The sequence below is a fragment of the Octopus bimaculoides genome, chromosome 21 (genome assembly GCF_001194135.2).
Source record: "Octopus bimaculoides isolate UCB-OBI-ISO-001 chromosome 21, ASM119413v2, whole genome shotgun sequence".
Classification (NCBI taxonomy): Eukaryota; Metazoa; Mollusca; class Cephalopoda; order Octopoda; family Octopodidae; genus Octopus; species Octopus bimaculoides.
The window spans coordinates 25,250,529-25,260,190 of NC_069001.1; positions in this window are offsets into that span (position 1 = coordinate 25,250,529).

Genomic DNA, 9,662 nt, shown 5'->3' on the forward strand with positions numbered 1-9,662 from the left:
TCCGTGACGGCCAGGTTTATGCTATTTATTATTGATGTTGTTTTATTGTCTATTTTGATTTTTGGGAGATATTTATTATTATTATTATTATTATTATTATTATTATTATTATTATTCAGTAGTTTTATTTTTATAACGTACTTTCACTTCACTACCGAGCGCATCTCTGTGTGCCTTGGGTATGTGCTGTGGTTTGCTGTGATGCTCTTATGGTTACTGTATTGAAAGTGTTTTGCGTACTATGTGTGCAGTGCCCAGTAGTGCAATTTTCTGTATGTTATATATATTTGTAAGTCCTGGTGTTTTTGTTATGTATTTTTGTGAATATTTTGTTATTATACCTAAGGAACCTACTATGATAGGAATTGTTTTTGTCTTTGTTTTATTATTATTATTATTATTATCATTATGATTATTATTGTTGTTGTTGTTGTTGAGTGAGAGAGCAGTACATACAAACAAAAGTGACACTGCGGTACAAATGTTTGAAACCCAATATAATCATCATGGCTTCACGTCTGATAGGTGTACACCGGGCACATGTATCGCAACCATATGTGCGTGACATGGTGAGCACATATCAAGGTAAATCGCTCATGACCTTGCAGGCGACATAGTAGTAGTGGTGGTAGTAGTAGTAGTGTTCTTGATGTTGTTTGACAATCGAAGTGTGAAGACATCGCTTATTTTTCTGTTTTCGAGACACAGTTTATTCAAGCATTACGATATGAAATTATCTCTGGAGTACTTGCAAAGTAGAAATATAATTAGATACGGAAAGCCTGCTATTAACACCTCAGGCTAAACAACTGTAATAAAAAAGTACGTGTGTTTAACAAACTTATACATTTTATTCTGACAATTCATACTGTGAGTTTCAAAATGGCCACGGTACATGCTTTCTTTACATTACAACACGCCTACATGGACGCATACACAAGCGGCTTCACATAGATATATACATACACATGCACTTATAAACGTGCGCAAAAATGTGCGTGAGTGTACCGCCAAAATGAATGCATTTAAAGAAGGCCAAGTGAATAGTTCAGCAACGAAGAGAAAGTGTTTCCTAAATACCCAATCACACACATTTGAATATTCTATTACTCGTAACAACAGAGGTAGCAAATCTTACACGTTTTCAACGAAGGAAGATAAGGAAGAAAATGAAGTAGAACAAAGAAGGTACCAGAACATGTAGACAGGAAGAATTTATAAATCAGAGCTGTCTTCCTCTGCAACAAAGGACAGAATGTTAAAGGACAGAATCTGATTAAGTTTTCCCTTTCATCAAGTATTACAACTAAATGTCCAGGATATACTGGGAGAAATTCTCTCCACTGGAAAAAAAAAAGAAAAGATTGCATGGCACTCTATTTTAAATTTTGCACAGAAGAAGAATAAAAAAAACACAATGAAGAGAAGGAAAGGCACTGGCTCAAATTCTGATGATTATGTAATTATGTTCGTGAACATGGGTCTAAGAAATATACACGATTTAAAATCAAAAAGCACAGGTGTAATCGTCATTAAAGTGATTAAAGCTGCAATGCATCAATGCTGGTGTTGATTTTCACTCTTGGTCACCTCAGTGATGAATGTACTTGTGCTTTTGGTTTCTACATTGCGAATAGCCAGCTTAATTAGTTTTTCCCTTCGCTATTTTACCGAATCAACCACTGATTGGTATGTCATTGTCTTCATTGGTGAAGATTAATTCAATCAAAATTTGTCGATGATTTGACACTCCTCTCTTGTTGTACGGAGGTTGTCTCCTTTGTCAGTCAATGGATAAATGCTTCGCCCGTGGCCAAGAGTTATTTTGACTCTTACTTATAGCAAGAACTGTGCCGATTTGCGCTCATGTTTGTGCAAAGGTATGGGTGAGTGGCATGCCTAGCAAAATGCTCAGCCACATTTCGTCCGGTTTGTTTTCTATCTTCAACTTATTCCGAGATTACCTTTGCCGTTCATCGTTATTGGGTTGATCAAATAAGTACCAGGTGAGAACAGGTGTCGATGTAATCCATTTGTCCATTTCCCCGAAATTACTGGCCATGTGCGATATTTTGAAACTATTATATCTATTGCTGTTGTTATTATTAGTATTGAGTGAGAGAGCAGTGCATGCCATCAAAGTGACACTGGGGTAAAATATACCAAGTCCAGTATACCCATCATGACTACTTGTCTGATTAGGGTACACCAGGCACATGCATCACAACCATATGTGCGCGACATGGTGATCTTATATCAAGATTAACAGCGCATTGCCTTGCAGGTGGGACCCAGTTAGAATTTTCTTCATATCGAGTAGCCCATCCCGCTCAAAAGGTCCTTGAATAAAGCTTGTTTAAGGATGTTGAATGAAACATCCATTTTTCCAGACGGAAATTATTCAAATTCAAAAACAATTCCTCTCAACACGTGGCTATGATGCACCTCCACTACGGATGCTCGTGATCAGAGACGTACATATCGTCAGCCACCAAAGGACATACTCAACTGGTTCAAGTCAAACAACTGACAAGCAAATTGTTGTTGTTGGCACTCCGTCACTTACAACGTTGAGGGTTCTAGTTGATCCGATCAACGGAACAGCCTGCTCGTGAAATTAACGTACAAGTGGCTGAGCACTCCACAGACACGTGTACCCTTAACGTAGTTCTCGGGGATATTCAGCGTGACACAGTGTAACAAGGCTGACTCTTTGAATTACAGGCACAACAGAAACAGGATGAAAGAGTGCGAGAAAGTTGTGGTGAAAGAGTACATCAGGGTTCGCCACCATCCCCTGCCGGAGCCTCGTGGAGATTTAGGTGTTTTCGCTCAATAAACACTCACAACGCCCGGTCTGAGAATCGAAACCGCGATCCTATGACCGCGAGTCCGCTTCCCGAACCACTGGGCCATTGCGCCTCTTGACAAGCAAATATATGGCAGAATATTTGCTGTAGCCCATCTCTTATACCAAGAAAAAAACAATGTACATGATAGCACTTCCAATCAGTTAAGATGCGAAGCCATGAGAGCCAGGGCCTGGTACTGCATCAGGGCATTTACTATAATTATAATTATTATTACTATTTGTTGTTGTTGTTGCCGCTGCTGTTGCTGCTGCTGTTGCTGCTGCTGCTGTGTTACTTCACATAGTGCTCGTTCTTGTCGCTCTCTAGCGTCTGTGAGAGCAGACAACATCCTGCTGTCAGAGGTCTCACAGGATTTTTTTCCGGATACTATAAAATTTGGTATTTCGATGTTAATTATCAATTGAGACATTCAACATTCAAGTGCCAATCTCAGAACTCAGCAGCGCAGTTTTTTGGTCTAGTCCTTCTCTCATGTCAATTCCCAATTTTTTACCATATTTCTCGAACTTGTTTGCTGGTGCTCTTAGGGTTCCTGTAACTACTGGAATGACAGACACTCACCTCATAGTCCACGTTCTTGCAATGTCGGCTTTCAGTAGTCTGTTATGGTAATTGTAAAATCAACATATGTGACTGTCCGACGATACACATCAGCTATGTTGACTTAACGCTTTTCTCCCACACGTACAAACACATCTCAGAATCATTATCCTCACATCACTTTCGCTCTTTTTTCTATGTCTATTCCAAATTTAAGCCACATATTAATAATCGTTGTTCATTTAAAAACCCTGGAAGTGATTTTTTTCCATCATAATTACAGTCACATGACTGAAACAAGATAAAAGAATTAAAGGTATATTACTCAGCTCTACTTTGGTGCGTAGTCTTAAACTTAGCTAAGGAGATCAATAACATCGAAACATACCTTGATTCACCTTGTCTTCTAAACAAGATTATAAGTGATATCAATAACTCATTATTGATATTCGTTTCCACTGCATACTTACTTTCCTTTTTTCTAATGCAGGAATCATTAATATATTAATGCTTCTTACATTAGTATTACAACAACTCTAATGCAAATAATCCGTTAAGTGTTCAATTATATTTCAGTGGTGTTTTTTAGTAATGAATCAAATCAGATTGACATCTGTTTCCCGTTCAAATTACGGTTTTTTTTACAAGTCGTATTGGTTTGTAATGTATTCACAAGACCAGTAATCAGACTCATATGTCTATAGTCGATAACATAGTTGTCAATAATTGGGTGAGCGCGTGATGTTTCTTGGTTTCAGATTGATGGTGTCAACGAGATTTTAGGTGACTTCTCAGAGAGACGCAAGAAATACCGCATGTATTTCTTCGAGACGAAAAGAAAATACACTTAACTGAATATACAGTAAACAAAAATTCATTGAGCAACGTAATGAGAAATAGGAGGTTATTTTGTTATTTGAGACAATTTTACAGTTAAATACAGAATTAGATGGGCAACGGAGACAAGACACAGATATGAACGTGTGAACACTGATACCATATTTGAAGCCGTATATATTTCATATCCAACAAAAACCATTCAAAAGGAAGTGTATCTTTCTAATGCAGTACCGGATAAGATATTTGGCTGCAGAATATACGACTACAAAATATTTGATGACTGGACTTTTGGACTGAGTCTGGCATGAATTCAAACAATAAAACGACAGCAGCCATAGCTGAAACTAATAATACTACTTCAAATACTACTACTGCAGCTGCCACTGCTGTCGCTGCTGCTGCTGTTAAGGTGTCTTCTAATATACGCGCCTGCCGTCCAAACCACATTCAGTAAATTTGGATGACGGAAATTGAAAGAATCCCGCCGTATATATATATATATGTGTGTGTGTGTGTTTGTCTTTTTGTATGTGTTTGTCCCCACCATCGCCTGACAACCGGTATTGGTGTGTTTACATTCCCGTAACTTAGATTGATAGAATAGGTGCTAGCTTTAAAATATAATAAAAGAATGCACTGCAATCAATTCATTCGACTAAAGCTCTTGGAGGCGGTGCCCCAGCATGGCCGCAATTCGATAACTGAAGAAGTACAAGAGATAAAAGAGAGTATAAATTAATGAAATGCACAAAGAAAGCGCGAATTTAGTGCAATCATCAGAGAACAAGGTTGTTACATGTATAGTATAGACGTACTAAAAGGGCAATATATACCTCGTCATAGAGCAGTGTATTTTAACACAAATTTCACACTATAGAGTTCCTATAACAAGTTCATATGATAGAAATTTATTGTGGATGTAATTTTTCTGAAGAAAAATGTGATAATTGAAGAAGAAGAAACAAGAGAAAGAAACGAACGAGTAAAATATGATGCTTTCTCCATCCGACAGAAGAGAGCAGTCACAATTTCCAGTGTCAGTCTTTTTTTCGTTACCATTCAGTGTGGCAAAAAGAGACCGATAGAATAAATAGTCTACTCGATCTTTCCGACTATAAAATATCTTTAAGGTGACGTCCCGGCAACACGCCACCATGAAGATTTCTTTTGCGTATTATTTAAATGACTAAAACATCTAATAATAAAAGATAGCAATAGATATATTATTATATCAAGTGTGTACGTATTTTTATATAAATATTATGTAGATGTATATAAAGCGTATGCATCCACACAACTTCATACTTCTATGAAAATACACCTTCATATACATCACAGTGTGCATTCATATACAGGAATATAACAATCTCCTGCTCTTTCTTTCCCTGTGTTTTGTGTATGCATCTACATTGCATGGATGTAGCTGTCTATCTATCTATCTGTCTATCTATCTTCCACTCTCTTCCTCTCTATGTTTCTATATACATATACCTACATACATATATATATATATATATATATATATATATATATATATATATATATATATATATATATATATATATATATATATATTCATACATATATACATAAGTACATATATATACATACATACAAACACACATCTTTATGAGTGCGCGTGTGTGTGAGTATCTAAATCAATACAAATTAATAAAAATACACACACCTAGCGACATAGGAAGCATAGTGGAAGACGCACCACGTAAGTATTTCCTGTTATTTTATGTATTACACATGTATTCCTCCTTCATATTAACTCTTCTGCTTGAAGCCTGCCTGCAGCTGCGCTCGCGATCAATAAATAATGTTCAAATTATTTTGTTTCTTTCCTTTCCGAAGACTAAACATAAGTAGCGTAGTTGCAAACCAGAAGAGCGATCCATTTTCTATTTATGAAAAGGTATCTTCGTTCAGTGTAGATTAAAATTGCAAAATAGAACACCAAGTTTATTTCACATTTACACTATAAGTAGAAAATTGTTTCTCTTTTTCTGCTTATTACATATAGTTGAGGCTTGTTATTTTTTCTTTTTTTTAAATCCATCTCCTTCCGTATATATGTATGTTTTCAAGTTCTGTCTACCGCAAAGAATGCACAGACTCACGCACAACAAACACAGAAATTCGCGTGACTAGGCACACATACAAACACAGACGCACAGATACACACGCACACACACACAAACACACACAAATACACACTCATAAAATAAATCCATGCTTAAATAGTACCAAACAAAATCTTCACTAGTGTTTCATAATTTCCTGTTTCTACAGCTAAAATTCAAACAGCATCTCTCATGCAACTGCTTAAAGAATATACAAAAATAATAAATTAATTTGCATGAAATAAATGCTTTTATTACGTTATAAATGTGTGTGTATATGTCGGTGCACGCGTATGTGAATCTGTGTATATGTGTCTGCTTTCAGGTCATTTTCTTTTCATATGGTTGTTATATAATGCTTCCTTTTCACCACTGTCTTACCAACAATGTTGTGCTCATATCTGAAATTTAGCAATCTCTAAATTCATTTTCTTTTATTGAAAGAAATTTAAAAGTCATTTCGTGAAATGAAAATGCCTACAATTTGGCACGAAGCTGTTAATTCCATCCATTGTTTAATATCATATATTTTTGAATAATAGTAATCTATTTCATTTAGGAAAATTCTATCCATAGCAAAAAGAATTCTTATAAATCTAGGTGAATTACGAGGTGAATTATAATGACAACTCAAATTCATAATAATTAACTACTATGTTTCTGATCAATATTGAAAATTCAGAATTCGTGGAAAGTAATGTGGAAAAATTTTCAATTGCTTTGCTATACATTTTGCCTATCTATATTAACTATTTTCAGCCCACACTCACCTCACATCTCTGTAGATAGCGCGCTTGATATTATTCAGCATTTGTATATCTGAACTGATGTCCTGTAATTATTTGTATAATAATCTTCGCTTTTGTTTTTAAACATATGCACACGCAATGAAACAAAAATCACACAGTTTAAATAAATGGCTATTAGTATCAACACTCAGATGTACGTCTCTCAATCAAATAAATTATCTACTCTAAAGAGAGAGAGAGAGAGAGAGGTTATGAGATGTTATGGTGTCAATAAGACCCAAAGGTGTCACGTAATACTGAGGAAGTGCTATGGGCAGACTATAGTTAGGCTCCAGGATCGGTGATTATGCGAGTGAGGAGTCCAACGTACGTCATATATCAGCATGTATATATATGAAAAAATTAACAGAATGAGATAAAAATCCGAGGCTGTAAAAGATTTCAGAACATTTATAAATAGTAGGTTTTACAGCTATTTCTGGGATATTTTATATTCCTTCATCGGAGACGGTGTGCGAAAATGGTTAAGCAAGAATTATTCTAGATAAGATATGAAATATAGAGTGAAGTGGAGGAATGAAAATAGACATGAGATATGCAGGGATATTGTATCTGTAGTTCCATTATTTAGGGAGAATGGTATATATATAAGATTCCTGTACCTTGTGAGTAACTTCTAATAGTATCTAAATTGGTCATTCCAAGCATAATGTAAGGTATAAATTTCTCTTCTTTATGCTCATGTCAACAGCTCTTATTGTTTAGACACTTGGATTTCGAAACTCAAATTATTTTTTCTTTACGTATTTCAGACGTGAAATTTGCCTTCTGAAACTTGTAGGTCGTCCGACTGCTTAAATATTTCTGAAACGTAGCTTTGTTTCACAGTTATATTCCTTGGTAGTCCAACTTTACATTCACCCATTAAATATGCATCACATTTCTCATAAAGAAAGAAAATGTACAATAGTCAAGAAATCCTATTTTATTTCCTATACTCACTTCGTACCAAACTCAACAAAATTCTTTCGGCAATGGGTAATATTTTGCTAAAAGAAACAGATAATTAAAATTGAGAAATACATGGAAAAAAGATGGAATTACCAGCTTTATGTCTAAGTCTAGGCATTTTATTTCATATGATGACTTTTAAATTCCCTAAAAAAAACCCAGAAAAGAACAACATAAAACGAATTCAGAGGTTGATAACTTTCAGATATGAACACGGCTATGTTGGTGAGGTAATGATGAACAGGATTTATGGAATGCATTTCTTTAGACCCTGTATCTTGAAACTTCCTTGCCATATACAGGCACCTATGCAAATGATTCGAGCAGAGATGTGCAGAACGATACGCATATATATTGTCTACATGAAGACGAATGCATATGTTTTATAGATACATACATGCAATGCACCCACACCCACTCACACACAAACACACACACACATGATTATTGTGTGCGCCTGCGTATGTGTGTGAATGTCTGTAAGTATATGGAAAGTATTTATACTTGGTTTCTATATTCAGATTTTCCACATACATAGACATCCATGGATGCATCCATGTATATACATGCATACAAGCCTATATATATATATATATATATATATATAATACATTACATATATATATAGAGAGAGAGAGATAGAGAGAATATATATAGAATTATTTGTTATAATACATTTATATTTATCAGCGTGTATGTGTATGATTGTGTTTACGTGTGTGTGTATGTGTGTGTGTGTGTGTGTGAGTACATGGGGTGAGACAGAGTGTACGTACGTGTGTTTCCATTTTTACATTTAATGCTACGCCAAAGTCTTCATGTGGTACTGAGAAAGAAATTGGAGAAAAACGGAGAAGGAAAAAATATGCATTTGTTTAAGAAGACTGAGTTGAACATGATGACGCTGCTGCTGGTGGTTTTGGTGGTGGTGGTCGTGGCCGTGGTGGTGTAGAGGAATGAGATCAATATGGTGGTGGATGACGGCATCGATGATGTCGGCGATGGCGTTTATTATGATAGAGAATATGTTTTATCTGATGATGATGACGATTTCGACGACGACGTCGACGATGATAATGATGGTGATGATGATGGTAGTGATGATGAAAGCATTGATGATGATAATAATGGATAAAAAACTTACATGATATATCAAGACTACGATATTACTTGAAAAATACACATGCAATATCGAATACATTGAATTAGTTTTAATAATAAATTTAATTTGATTTATATAAAAGAAAAAATATATTCCGCTCTCGATCTCTTTCTTCCAATCACTCACCCTCTTTACGTATGTTTCTCTCAATTTCCACGCGTAATCGCAAACACACAACACATACACATAGACACAAATTTAAACAGAGACACACACATATACATGCACCTAGATATGTACAAGTATCTATACACTCAAACACACACGAGCATATGAGTATATATAAATATATATATATATATATATATATATATATATATATATGTGTGTGTGTGTGTGTGCGTGCGTGCTTTTATGT